The sequence below is a fragment of the Cannabis sativa genome, chromosome 7 (assembly GCF_029168945.1).
Source record: "Cannabis sativa cultivar Pink pepper isolate KNU-18-1 chromosome 7, ASM2916894v1, whole genome shotgun sequence".
Classification (NCBI taxonomy): domain Eukaryota; kingdom Viridiplantae; phylum Streptophyta; class Magnoliopsida; order Rosales; family Cannabaceae; genus Cannabis; species Cannabis sativa.
This window is the reverse complement of record NC_083607.1, coordinates 17052361-17068116: the sequence shown is the minus strand read 5'-3', so window position 1 is coordinate 17068116 and position 15756 is coordinate 17052361.

Genomic DNA, 15756 nt, shown 5'->3' with positions numbered 1-15756 from the left:
TGCATGCCCTATTTTGTACTTTTTGGAAACTTGTGCATGCTCATAGTTGGCACTTGAAGACAAGTTATCCCTTTTCTTCTTCCTACCAATTGCTATAAATACCCCCTCACAAAAATTGGTGAGGGGGATCGGAAAAAAGACACAAAAAATGTTCTCTGTAAGAAACACCCACTTCTTAATATTAGAGACTCGTGGACTACGGCTCATTAATGCCCGAACCACGTAAAAAATACTTGCATTAATTATCCCTAAGCTCTCATTATTACGTTAGATATTTGGTTGCCGAAAATCTCGGTCAATATTTTAGTGCTTTCATTGAGAGCTGTGGGAAGCATTGTCCAGAGGACAACAACAGAAGATCTAGAGCACAATGGTGGAGATTCAGAACCATGCCCGTCAGCCTTGTCCCCGCCCCCCAAGATCCTCAGAACCTAGGGGACAAAGAAGCAGCCTCACGAGTAAACATGGATTCTGAAGAGCGAGACGAAACGAATGATGAGGAGTACGAAGAAAACCAGGAAGGGTATGATGCTTACGACGATGGCAGCTATACCGAGTTACTGGCCCTAAGGCAAAAGGAGGCTGATCATGAGGCCGAACTAGCCGCGTAAAAGGAACAAAATAAGAGGATGTAAGAGATAATGGTCGCCATGTAAAAGACTATGGAAACAGCTGGAATCCACGTGCATCTCAAGGTCGTGCCTCTAGTGTTAGGTTTTATGCCCTAAATAAAACTCCATTTCAATGTAATCTATTTTATTCAACATCAATAAAGAAACAGAAGTATTTTTCATTCATTTGTGTATGTTTTGGTTCACTTTATCAATTGCTTGTCTATTTGATTTATAAATTCATCTTAAACCCTTTTCACATACTTGATCATGTTTATTGTGCTGTCATCACATTGGAAAGTAAACATGACTATGTGAATAAAGTTTCCTAGATTTATCAGACACAGGGTTTTACTGATATGATAATCTACAACAAGAGTTTACTTGTATTTGGAGAAATACTATGTTCTTTCCAAAACATTGATTAAAGTAAAGCTCAGGTTGGATGCATGGAGTATGCATCGGAAGGGACTGATATTGAACTTTGATTTAGATTTAATTAAACTTACTGTAAAATCTATTCAAGTCAATATCGCCAAGTTGATCCTAGATCAAATGATCTTAATCCTGTTATGATTAGGCTCAATCTTGAAAGGCTATTCGTGTTCTTTGATTTGTTAGTTAAGCCTACTTTTAGGTCATGGTGATACATACATTTTGGGAACACGGTAGTGCAATTGAGTGGGAGCGCTAGCATAAACATGGAATCTATAGCTTCTATCTGGCGAATAGTAAGCAAAGGATGATCTCTTTCGAGCTTGACCAAACGAAAATAAATGGTGGAGATCTCATTTCACATAAGCTGAAATATCATTTATACGGGGTCAAGTGTTTTAAGGATAAAATACATAGTAGGGTGTTACGGTAATCTAATCCCTTTACAGTGTAGATCATTCATATAGAGGATCATTGATCAAATTAGGATTATAACAATGGATAACTAATGATGTGTCTATATGGTGGAACATATAGAGCATTCTATATACTGAGAGTGCAATTCTAAGTTCTATGCGTGGATTCAACGAAGAATTAATAAGTTAGTCAATTTTAGTGCTAAATTCTTGATCTACTTATTGGAAGCTCGGTTATATAGACCCATGGTCCCCCCACTAGTTGAGATAATATTATTTGTAAGACTCATGTAATTGGTTTTGATTAATCAATTATAATTCACAAATTAGACTATGTCTATTTGTGAAATTTTCACTAAGTAAGGGCGAAATTATAAAGAAAGAGTTAATAGGGGCATATTTGTTAATTATGATACTTTGTATGGTTCAATTAATAAATATGATAAATGACAATATTATTGTTATAGTGAGATTTCTCTCACCTAGAAACTCGAGACAAGACTCCCATTTAAAGGACACGTATATTCAGATTTCCAATGGAAGCTGAAATGTCCATAAGGGGCTCCTCGAAATTTGATCCTCGCTAGGATAGAGCCAGCGAGATCTTGCGAGCACGACCAAAGTCGGATCGCGTAATTCGCGTTATGCAGGAGGAGAGAATGGATCCAACTCGCATGTGTCGGGTCATATGCGAGTATCCTCTCTATACTTCTGCGAAAGCATAGAGATCAACTCTCTATGGTGCGATTTGGTCTCAGCGACCCAATAGCCTTGATAAACTGCTATAGGCTTGCATGTCTAGGTTCTATCAGCTCGATATGCGAGGTCTACAAGAGGTGATTGCTTAAGGACTCGGACAGTCCAAACGTAATGATAACCTTGCGAGCTCAACAAACAGAACATGAACAGTCAACTCGCAGATGCGGAAGACGCATACGTTGATGGACTTAGTAACTGTCACTCATTTATTAATGTTAACGTTGTTTGGGTTTAATTATTGCAATTCAATATGTAAATAATGGATTAACAATGAATGTGATCCTTATGTAACCGATTGGACACCTACTTTGTATATAAAGGGGTGATCCACCATGAAATGGCACCTACGAATCCTTTGCTACAGTGGACTAAGCATATCACAATCTGACTGAACCACTATAATTCTTTGTCTTATTGATATTTTCCAGCTTTGTTGATTGTTCTTGCATTCCCAGTCGAGTACTCGCCATTCTAGGTCGAATACTCGCTCTTGTCACTTCTCTGAAATTTCTCTTTTTATATTAATTAAATAATATATTTTGGTGTTGCGAAATTCACTCGACAACATTTGGCGCCGTCTGTGGGAATCGACTAAAGATTTCATTCACTTCAAAGAACACTAATCATCATGGCTGGAAGTCACGCTAACGGAGCTAACAACGGGTCCATCAATATTGGAATGATGAGTGTACCACTGTTTGGAGCTGGAGTGCCACCTGTGGACGTCATCAACGGCGGAGTAGGGAGGAGCAATATCAGACCTCTCAACCTATTCCCAGAAACGACTGGCCCTCAAGTCGGGGACATGTCCACGCCACCAGCAACCATGCATTTTCCCCCCGTCACTCCGGCGGTTGTATCCGAAGGAATGATCCAGCTCACCACTGATCAATATGCTGCGATTCAGGATCAACTGCGGGCACTACAAGCCGAAGTAGATGGACAAAGTCGAGCTCGACGCCCTCCTCGAGTTCCCGCCATTCGCAACGATAACCCTCAGGTAACAACTTCTAGACGTCATACTAACCGTGTACGCAGGGAACAAAGAACTAACCCTGAAGCTCTGGACCTAAACCATCCGATGTCAAGGGATCAATCCGCAAGGTTTCCAAACCAGAGCGCACAAATTGACGAAGATCCTGAGCGCCGTAATCCTCTCTGTCGACCATCGAGAGACAACGACGCAGAATCAACCTCTTCGTCGTCGCATGGTCGCACTCCGAGCAGGTATACAAGGTCCGGCTCTGTACAGACACAACAGGGAGGACGTTATCAAGTACACCGAGGTGACCTACGTGATCATCTCAACGCAGTTTTCAGGGCACGCTCCCGCGACCCACATAATACCGAGACACTCCGTGATCCCCAGGCGGGCGATCAGGGTGTCAACGCAGATAATAACCCGCCTATCGCGCCGATCGCGACCACTGGGATTAATGTCCCAGCAAACCTTGCCGCAGTAATTGCGAGCCTCGCAGTTGCAGCGACTCCAGCCCCTGCGACAGGAGGAATCGACCAAAGCATGCTTCTGCAGGCTTTAAAGATGCTCGAGCAGCAGCGTAAGCCTATATATAAGTTGCATGGCACCTCGCCTTTTACTACAGAGGTGCGGCAGGCTCAACTTCCAAAAGGGTTTCGTCTATCCGAATCCCTCAAATATAAAGGTACTTCTAACCCGATAGACTATTTAGAAAAATTTAATACTATAATGGAAGTAGACTAGGTACCACAACTCGCAAAGTGCCGCATTCTTGCGGCAACACTCGAGGAAAATGCTCATGATTGGTTCACCCAATTACCCGAGGCATCAATATCGACGTGGGAAACCTTCATCGACCTATTCCTCACGCATTTCCAGGCCACAATGACGTATAGACCACCCTATACGACTTTGGCCAACATCAAACAAGAACCTGGTGAGTCTTTACAAGACTATTTCAAACGTTTTAATGCAGAAGTAACAAAGGTCGAGAAGGCCCCCGAGTCTTCGCTTGTTTGCATGTTGATAACAGGTATCTTGCCGAGGACCGACTTTTGGAAGGAACTACAAGCTCGAAGGCCCGAGTCCTTAGTAGAGTTCTTCGCCATGGCCGAACCTCACAAAAGAATTGAGAATTCTCTAGCGGAGTTAGAGAAGGGGAAGGATAAGCGCCGGTCACCCATACCGCGGTCACGATCTCGCAGTCCGCGAGGGAAGAACTCCAGGGGCCGAAGCCCGAGAAGACACAGCCCGCGAAGACAGCGAAGTTAGAAGCTGGCTAAGTCTCCTCCAAAGAAGGAGTCCTCGCCAAAAAGGAAGGGTGGACCTCGCTTCGTCAATTATACTGAACTCGCAGTCCCTCGAGACCATATCTACGCGATTGAAGAAAGGAACAGAGTCTTCAAGAAGCCGCCCCCCATTAGGGGGAATCGCGACCGGAGGGATCCTAAAAAATTCTGTAAGTACCACAAGGACATTGGTCACACTACTCTAGAATGTTGGGTCTTGCAGGATGAAATAGAGGAGCTGATCCGGAGAGGGAAATTCGACAAGTATAAAAGGAGCGAGGAAAGTCATCCCCAAGCGGATGACAAAGGAGAAAACCAGAATGCGAGTGGCTCCAGAACACCCCGCAATATCCTGACTATAATCGGAGGACCACACATCGCAGGCGACTCTCGCAAATCACAAGAACGGTATGCCAGAGAAGCCAAGGAGAAGCCGCTTACCAATGTGAATAATCTTGGTGAACGGCCCGAGAAGCTCTTTAAGAAAGAATGCGACGACATCATCTTTATGGAGAGTGATGCAAGATGGGTACATCACCCGCATTCTGATGCACTGGTGATAGTCGCCAATATTGGTGGGGATAATGTCCATCGTATACTGGTTAACAATGGGAGTTCAGTGAATCTGCTGAATTTCCAAGCCTTCAAACAAATGGGGTTGCAAGAGAAGGATTTGCGACCCATGACATCGAGCATTTATGGCTTTTCGGGAGATGTCATAGCAATTAAAGGAATGATCAAGCTCCCAATCACTTTGGGAATCGCGATGATGCCCAAGTCAATGGCCGACTTTGCAGTAATCGACCAATACTCAGCGTATAACGCCGTAATTGGTCGACCAATCCTGAAGGAGATGAAGATCATAACCTCGATCTATCATCTGACGATGAAGTTCCCTACTCCCGCTGGAGTAGGTTCGGTGCGGGGAGTCCAATCCGACTCACGAGAATGTTATAACGCAGCCGTTAAACTCGCAGAAAAAAGGACGGTAAATGTTATATACCTTTTGGAATCACCACCTCCGCACCAGGAGATCCTCAGGATCGAGGAGGTGCCGCACATAGACGAACCAGACTTGGATCCAAGAATCCTCGATCACACCGCCGCAGCCCAAGCCGCGGAAGACAAAATCGAGGTACCTATAGATCCTGTAGATAATAACAAGGTTTTAAAAATTGGTTCTAAATTAAATTTACAGCTGCGAGAACAATTAACGACCTTTTTAAAGGAAAATCTTGATGTCTTTGCCTGGAAACATTCAGATATGGTCGGGATATCTCCGCAAGTCATGTGTCATCGCTTGAACATTGACCCCGAAGTGCGAGGTGTCCGACAAAAGCGCCGCAAAATGGACCCCGCGAGGTACCAAGCGCTGAAAGAAGAAGTTGACCGCCTCCTTGCCTGCGGCTTTATACGGGAGTCGTTTTACCCCAACTGGTTAGCAAACCCCGTACTTGTGCCAAAGCCTAATGGCTCATGGCGCACATGCGTTGACTTTACAGATCTAAACAAAGCTTGTCCCAAAGACAACTTTCCTCTTCCTAGCATTGACCAGCTTGTCGATGCCACTGCAGGTCACGAACTTTTGAGCTTCATGGATGCATACTCGGGATACAATCAAATCCCGATGTATGAACCAGACCAAGAGCATACCTCGTTCTTTACTGATCGAGGATTATACTGTTACAAAGTAATGCCTTTTGGTTTAATAAACGCAGGTGCGACTTATCAAAGGCTAGTGAACATGATGTTCGCAGATCTCATTGGAAAAACCATGGAGGTATATGTTGACGATATGCTCGTAAAATCACAACAGGCGAAGGATCATATTGCCCACTTGCAGGCCATGTTCGACATACTGCGACGATATAAGATGCGTCTAAATCCATTGAAATGCGTCTTTGGGGTTGGCTCTGGGAAATTCCTTGGTTTTATGGTTAATCAGCGAGGAATAGAAGCCAATCCCCCGAAGATCAGGGCATTGGTGGAGATGCCATCACCGACCAAGCCAAAGGAGGTTCAAAGCCTCACAGGTAAAGTCGCAGCTTTAAACCGCTTTATATCCAGATCTTCTAATAAGTGCAAGGAGTTTTTTCAGATTTTGAAAGGCAACAAAAGGTTTCATTAGAACGAAAAATGCGAGCAAGCCTTCCAAGCTTTAAAAACGCATTTGGGACAACCTCCGATCTTGTCGAAGCCATTGTTCGGAGAAGTCTTGTCCATCTATTTGGCTGTCTCAGAATATGCAATTAGTTCAGTACTAATACGCGAGGACCAAGGACGCCAATACCCAGTGTATTACGTCAGTAAGCGATTACTGGATGCCGAGACGCGTTATCCCCAAATAGAGAAATTGGCTTTCGCCTTGATAATATCCTCAAGAAAATTGCGACCCTACTTCCAGTCTCACAGCATTGAAGTTTTGACGAACTTCCCCTTAAGACAAGTTCTAGCGAAACCAGAAGCATCGGGGAGATTGTTAAAATGGGCGATGGAGTTGAGTCAGTTCGACATCAAGTATAAACCGAGAACTGCGATCAAGGGGCAAGCCTTGGCAGATTTTATACTTGAATTCCCCAGCACCGAGGTGGCAGTCGTAGAGGACAGAAGTGACATTGCTATAGCAGGAAGAGAAACATGGACATTGTACGTCGATGGAGCCTCAAATAACGAAGGTTCTTGCAGTGGGATCTTGTTAATCAGTCCCAATAATTTCAAGGTACACGCTGCTTTACGTTTTAAATTTTCTGCATCTAACAACGAAGCCGAGTATGAGGCTTTAATCGCAGGATTGAAACTTGCCCTCGAGATGAAAGTCGAGTATCTTCAGGCTTTTAGCGACTCCCAAATCGTGGTATGCCAGGTGAATAGAGAATACCTAGCAAGAGGCGGAAGATTGGTTAAATACTTAGCCATTGTTCGCGAAATAATGCAGAAGTTCAAAAATGTAGTAGTATCTCGAGTACCGCGTGCTCAAAATGCCCACGCAGACGCATTGGCCCGTTTGGCCTCAACTAGAGAAGCCGAATTGCTCGATGTGATTCCGGTAGATGTACTAGCTCACCCAACCATAAATCAAGAAGTAATCATGGAGATAGATGACGTTCAGGAGATTACCTGGATGACTCCTATCCTCGCATATCTTGAGAAGGGGCTCTTACTCGATGATAAAGTAGAGGCGAGAAAATTGCGACAGCGAGCAGCCCGTTATGTAATATATGACCAAAGGTTGTATCGCAGAAGTTTTAGTCAACCGCTTCTCAAATGTATCAGTGGAGAGGACTGTGGTTACATACTTCGTGAAGTACACGAGGGGATTTGTGGCAATCATACCGGAGGTAATTCCCTTGCGTTAAAAATTATGCGGCAAGGGTATTACTGGCCGACATTGCGAGAAGATGCTCTCGCGTTTGCAAAGAGGTGTGACAGATGTCAGCGAATAGCCACTGACACCCACCAGCCTCCGAGTAACCTCCATTCTATCACAAGTCCATGGCCCTTTGCAATATGGGGAATTGATTTAATCGGCGAGTTACCCAAAGGAAAAGGCGGAGTCAAATATGCTGTAGTCGCAGTTGATTACTTCACGAAGTGGGCCGAAGCCAAAGCACTCGCAACCATCACAGCAACGAAATTGCGCGAGTTTGTCTATACCTCCATTTTTTGTCGTTTTGGCATTCCGCATAAACTCATTTCAGACAATGGAAAACAGTTTGACTGTAAAGAGATGCGACAGCTATGCGACAATTTGGGGATTAAAAAGGCTTTTCTGCAGTTGCTTACCCACAGAGTAACGGACAAACTGAAGCCATTAATAAAATAATCAAACACACCATAAAAGGGAAACTAGAAGATCGCAAAGGAGCTTGGCCAGACGAGTTATCGCAAGTCCTATGGTCTTATAATACGACCCCTCGATCTACAACTGGCGAAATACCCTTCTCACTTTCTTACGGGTGCGAGGCCATGTTGCCAGTTGAGGTTGGGGCAGGTTCCCTACGCAGGGATATTTTCAACATCTCGCAGAACAACGAGAATCAGCTATTCTGCCTTGATCTTTTGGAGGAAAAGCGTGACAAAGCGCACCTGAAAAATGCGGCTTACCAACAGCGAACTGCAAGATATTTTAACTCCAAAGTGAAAGTAAAAGCCCTGCGAGCTAGAGACTTGGTCCTTAGAAGAGTAATGCCAAATACCAAAAACCCGTCGCATGGGGTCTTTGGGGATAATTGGGAAGGACCATACCTCATCGCAGAAAAAATTAGTGATGCAACGTATCGGCTCGCAACACTCGATGGAACCGCGATTCCACGAGCATGGAATAGCGAGAGTTTGAAATTTTATTATCAATAGTACTCGCATTATTCGATCATGTTCACTCTTGTACTTATACTTTAGATATTTTTCAAAAAGAAAAAATCCTAAGTATAGGGGGGTATATATGCCCGAATGTACTATTGATTATATGAATGAAATTACTTGTTAAATTTTCAAAAGTTTTATCAGCTTTGTAAATATTCCTACTTATTACACCAAGCTGTAATTTAAGTCGCAAATATATATATAACGCGAGTACCCATGTACTGCGAAATTGTTAAAGGATAGCTATCCCCGCGAGGATATAAATTTGTCCAAAATAAAAAGTAATTTGTCTAAGTACAAAAGCGCGAGTACCCTTGTACCGCATATATAAAAAAAAGAGAATTAAAATTAAAAAAAAACAACATAATATAGAGGATAATTAAGCATCTGGAGCAGCAGGAGTAGTCTCATCCGGAGCAGTCTCATCCGCGACTTTGCTAATGACCTCGTTCTCGACTTCTTCAGCTTGTGCACCCTCGACCTCATCAAGAAGGTTCCCTCCCCCACCTTGGGTCTGAGTAGGTGACATGGCACGAAAAGCCTCGGCCATCTCTGCGGCTTCTCTTCCGAGAAGAGAGAAGTCAAAATCTGGAACTTTGGAAAGAGTGGTATAAATATAATCAGACACTGCCTGATCATACTGCTTCTTCCCATTCTCTTTCTCAGTCTCCAAATCGCAGGCCATCTCCACGATCGTCGCCTGCGATTTCTTGACCTCAAGCTCCGCCTGCTCCTTCACCTTGCTGAGTTCTTCGAGCTCTTTCTCCTTAGCCTTGCTGAGTTCCTCGAGCTTCTTCTCCTTCCTCGCCACTTCTTGCTTCAGCTTTTTTATGTTCTCCTGAAACTGAGCATTTTGCCTCTTCAGCGAGTCGGCTTCCTTCGAAGGAGTAGCAGCAGCTTTTATGAACAGAGTCATTGACTGCGCGGCCAGCTCGGTAGAGCGCGTAACAAGATCCTCATAAGGAATCTCGGCCAGGAACTTCTCTTGCATGGCTAGGAAGTTGCGAGCTCGAACAGGTGGATCGATTACGACTTTCTTCCCCTTGTCCTGTGCGGTCTTGGCCAGCTTCTTGGAAGAGTCTGTGGCAAGTGTAGCCATCGCATCACTCTTCCTCTTTTGGGGGACAACCGGCGAAGTCGTCGTTGTTCCACCCTTCGGTTTGATCTTCAAGACAGGTGCGGACTTCAGAAAAGTCATATCTGCGAAGATAAATGAAAGATAAGTATAAGTCAAACTCTACCTATTAGTTTATAACAAGAGATGAATTACCTGAAATTGGTCGAGGAGTTTGCTTAGAAAGGCGTTTGTCTATTCGCTCTTGCTGCCTCTCGGATGGCTCTTTGTATACTGGCTCCCTTTGAAGACTTGCGTTCTCAGGAATCAGCTGATGTTCTCGCAACTTCGCAGTTGTACACAGTAATCGCCAGTCGCTATCTTGTACTGGAAGGCTCCCGAGGATTTCAGCTGTCTCTCTGCTAGTCGCGTCAAGGGCCGGTCGAACTGGTCTATCTGCGATAACAACAAAGAGCGAGTAAGCAAAAGATCTCAAAAGTAATGCAGAAAATGTCTAAGTTAAAAAATACGCGACATACTAGGTCTGCGATTAAAGTCAGTTCTAATCCCAGGGACTTTAAAGACATAAAACCACTTCGATTTCCAATCCCCCATATTCGACACCATTCCTTTGACTCCGTTGATCTCAGAAGTCGCCCATTTGCTAAAGCAGTAGAAGCCATTATGAAGACCTACGCTTTTTATGTCGTAGAAATAGCTGAACTCTTCTACTGAGGGAGCCCTATGGACATACTCCATGTACATCGCATAGAAGGCTAGGGCAGTGCGGTAGCTGTTTGGAGTTAGTTGAAAAGGCGATACATCATATCGCCTGAGAATAGCTGCGATGAAGGGATGAAAGGGGACCGATACCCCACACCAAAGGATGGGTATTGAGACTACCACATCCTCTGTGGGAATGATCGCAGGGTTAGTAAACGGAAGATGCGCCCTCTGAGATGGCTTAGGTCGCTGAAATGCGAGTCGCAGCAAATTTAACCTCACAAAGGTGGTGAAGTCTGACTTGGAAACTCTCGAAATTAAATCCTCACACGCGAAGGGTTCATTCAGCTGGGAATCGTCAACCGAATCTGTCCCACTCCCCTCCGCCTCCTCCTCTTCCTCACCTGAGTCGCGAACTGGAGTCGTCCATTCATCGTCCATCTCCTCGACCTCGATGTCAGGAGCATGCCTCGAATGGATAAGGTAGTCGCGTGCCGACACTGTGGACTCGCTGTCTCGGATATCGATGGTCCCAGGTTCTGCGAGTTCTTGCACCATCTTTTCGATGTCCACAGAAGACATCGGGCCTAGCTCTATTGGAGCGGCCTCCTCTTCGGAAAGCGAAGTGGGGAGAAAGCTGTCCTCCTCCTGGTCAGCTTCACCGTCGAATGCACGGCCTCCGGAGCCGAGCTCTTGGCTATCCGACAAGTCGCTCATCTGAAAGATAGAAGATCTTTTCAGCGTGATGGATGTGTGAAAAGCAAAGTAAGTGATCTCACCCGCATTAAACTATAAAGTCGCACTCGATAGAATGGTCAGCCTCCTTGCGAATACTGACCATCCCCTCGATATGCGATAAGAGATAATACTTTCTTGGGCAAGTAATTCACGCATCCTGGGCCAAGCGGTATACCTCCAGAAACGGCTGGGAGTTTCCCAGTGACTCAAGGGGTATGCGTTTTCGAGCATAACCCTGAAGTTACTGGGAGACCCCCACCGTTCTGAGACTACCTATCAGCCAAAGAGTACGATCATTTGAATATCATCGCATATTGCACATGGCTGGGTGTACCTCAGTATCTCAAGGGGCATATAATCGCATATATGACCATTAGAATACTGAGATACACCCACCATTTGGAACGGCGATTGATACCCTCGCAACTCAGCCTGCGACATATAAAAATCCTAAAAGATCTAGCTAACAGTCAAATGAAAGTAAATCTTGGCAATACGCGAGTATTCAAATAGTTCATCTGAATACCAGCGAATATTCGAGTTGTTCATCTGAATATCCGCGAGTATTCAAGATGTAAAACAGTGCCTATATATTGTGTGCGGTTATGTCAGTTTACAGGTCATATTCTATGAATTTACCCAGGTTTCTTACCTAAAACACATAGCCTCATAAACACATACAAGCATACATTCCTAAAAAAGCCTCTAAAATACCAGAACCCAGAAAGTAAAGCATTTTTTCTCCAAACAGAAAACGAAAATGCAATGACTTGAAAACTAACCTTTAGTTTTGATTTCTGCGATTGCTCTCGATCACTTCTGAGATTGAGAATATTGTAGAAAGAGTGGTAGAAAATCTGGAAGTGGGTTTTGAAGTCTCTGTAATGGAGGGAAGGAGGAAGTTAAGAACAAGAGGGGAAAATGGAAGTTTTGATTCGTATCAAAGGGTTTAAATACCCATATCCCTCATTAATTGGGATTACGACACGTGGCAACCAGAATGCCTAAGGTCGCCCAATCTAACGGCCAACGATGGCCACGCCTACACAAAAACCGAGGAGTTTTGTGACGTGGCACCATAAATGCAATAAAAAGTAATAATTACAGCCGTCATTTTTCGAAACCCTCGACGGGACAACCAAAAGGTCACCTCCTCGTGACAACCTTTCACCTGTCTCTCGAGTAATAGTTTCCCTCAGTGACCGCATCTGTCACGTCGCGAAACTAGGGGCATGTGTTATAGTGAGATTTCTCTCACCTAGAAACTCGAGACAAGACTCCCATTTAAAGGACACATATATTCAGATTTCCAATGGAAGCTGAAATGTCCATAAGGGGCTCCTCGAAATTTGATCCTCGCTAGGATAGAGCCAGCGAGATCTTGCAAGCACGACCAAAGTCGGATCGCGTAATTCGCGTTATGTAGGAGGAGAGAATGGATCCAACTCGCATGTGTCGGGTCATATGCGAGTATCCTCTCTATACTTCTGCGAAAGCATAGAGATCAACTCTCTATGGTGCGATTTGGTCCCAGCGACCCAATAGCCTTGATAAACCGCTATAGGCTCGCATGTCTAGGTTCTATCAGCTCGATATGCGAGGTCTACAAGAGGTGATTGCTTAAGGACTCGGACAGTCCAAACGTAATGATAACCTTGCGAGCTCAACAAACGGAACATGAACAGTCAACTCGCAGATGCGGAAGACGCATACGTTGATGGACTTAGTAACTGTCACTCATTTATTAATGTTAACGTTGTTTGGGTTTAATTATTGCAATTCAATATGTAAATAATGGATTAACAATGAATGTGATCCTTATGTAACCGATTGGACACCTACTTTGTATATAAAGGGGTGATCCACCATGAAATGGCACCTACGAATCCTTTGCTACATTGGACTAAGCATATCACAATCTGACTGAACCACTATAATTCTTTGTCTTATTGATATTTTCCAGCTTTGTTGATTGTTCTTGCATTCCCAGTCGAGTACTCGCCATTCGAGGTCGAATACTCGCTCTTGTCACTTCTCTGAAATTTCTCTTTTTATATTAATTAAATAATATATTTTGGTGTTGCAAAATTCACTCGACAACAATTATTTAATAATTATTTATAGTTATTAAATAGTTAGAATTGGCATTTAAATGGTTGAATTAGGAAATTGGCATTTTTGAGAAAATCAGATACAAAAGGTGTTAAAATTGCAAAATTACAAAAAGCGAGGCCCAGTCCACTAAGCCATGGCCGGCCACCTTTGTAGGCTTTTAACTTGATATTTTCATTATTTTAATGCCAAATAATTCAAACCTAACCCTAGTGGAATGCTATAAATAGATAGTGAAGGCTTCAGGAAAATTACACTTCACATCAGAAAAACCTGAGCCTCCTATCTCTCTTCTCTAGCCGCCACTCTCTCTCTCTCTCTTCTTCCTTCATATTTCGAACCTACCTTAGTGATTAGAGTAGTGCCCACACACAGCAAGCAATACCTCAATCATAGTGAGGAAGATCGTGAAGAAAGATCATCAGCAAAGGAGATTCAGCATCAAGGATTCAGAGAAAGAGATCCAGGTTCAGATCTTGATAATACTCGCTACGTAAAGGATACAAGGGTTAGAGATCTGAACGGAAGGAGTCATTTAATTCCGCTGCACCCAATGTAAGGTTTCTTAAACTTTATATGTGTTTAATTTATCGTTTTAGAAAGTTCTTATTTAGGATGTTAATAAACATACTTGTGAGTAGATCTAAGATCCTGGTAAAATAATTTCCAACATCTAGGACCTGAAGAAACACAAGAAGAGTCCTCACCAAGTACCCAAAAGCGTAAGAATAGGGAGCCAAGCCCCATACAGTATCCCTATGAAGGAAACCCAAATAGAAATCCTACATCGTTCCCCGAAAAGAACAAAAAAGCCCAAGATTCATGAAAAGTCCGCTCTGATTTCCCGAAAGGGAAAGGTTCGCAGAGGGGCAGGCTCCCTCGAGAGAGCACTGGCCCTCAGGACTGAGAGGATCAAAAGAGCGTATCAGTGCATCAGGAACCCGAGGAGAGAGGGAGAAAAAGTCGCAAGCATCCCCCTGCCGACTTAAGACAAAAACTTAATGATAAGCATGGTGACTTGAGAAAGCGTCTGGAAAAAAAAAACAGGCAATATCGGTGTCGGAGGGTGCCCTAAACGAGGGAATCTTAGCCGAATGGGCAATCTTCAACAAAGACATCGCTAGGGTCACGCGGAGAAAGAAGGGAGATGACTCGGAGTTTGACTACGAGGATCGGGAGCCCTGTGCCAAGACCATCTGTCCCGATTCAATAGAGTCATGACTGTCATGAGAATCAGTAATGATGCAAAGTGTTTATGTTTCCCACTGATGCTAGGTGGATCTGCTGAAGAATGGTTCAAGAAGTTAGAACCCGGATCTGTAGACTGTTGGAACAAGCTACAAGTCAGTTTTCGGTGACATTTTGTGGCGACAAGGAAGATTAACCTCGAAGTAAGCGCCTTGACCAACATAAAACAACTACCAACAGAGACCTTGAAGAATTTCATAAAGAGGTTCAAGGAGGAGGCTTCAAAAACCAAAAAGGTCGACGATGGAAAATAGTTAGCTTTACTCCAAGTTGGAATCCGGACTAGGACTCTTTTTTGGAATGAGCTACAACAGGAAGGAGCTGCTAGCCTCCAAGACTTTCAAAAGAGGGTCCAGAAGTACATTAATTTAGAAGAAGCGCAGATAATGACTTATGGCGGGTATTATCAAATGGGAGTATTAGGGTATGCGGCAGGAACACAACTTCCTAGAGTTGCGCTCCTTGCTACCCCATAAACAAACAGAATATAGTTCTCTGCCACTCCGGGATATACTCAGAATCTTGCCCTGGCTCCGGTATTGTCACACCTAGGGGTCCCCGTAAGTAATCCCCCTAGGATGAATGTGCAACTTCCAACTCAGTCTGCACCAGCCACAAGTGTTGCAGGAGTGCCCCAAAGTTCCTAGAGTAAGAGATCTTCTAAAGGTAGTACGCGATTTAAGGATAAGAGACAAATGAGAGGGTATACGCTCCAGTATACGCAGTACACCGAGCTCACGGACACTCAAGAATGGGTGTATATTGCGACTCAACAAAATACACATTACCAGAAACCTCCTCCTTTGTATAGAGACAGTTCTCAGAGAGACCCCAGCAAAAGGTGTGACTATTACAACGACATTGGTCATACCACTAACGAATGCAAAAATTTGAAGGATGAAATTGAAAGTTTAATCCGATTGGGCCACTTGTATGAGTGGATCAAGAATAGGTTGCCACACCTGAATCCGGCCCAACCCAGAGTCCTAGTGCCTCAAAGAGGGCCCACAGCATCACTGGAGGGGCAGGT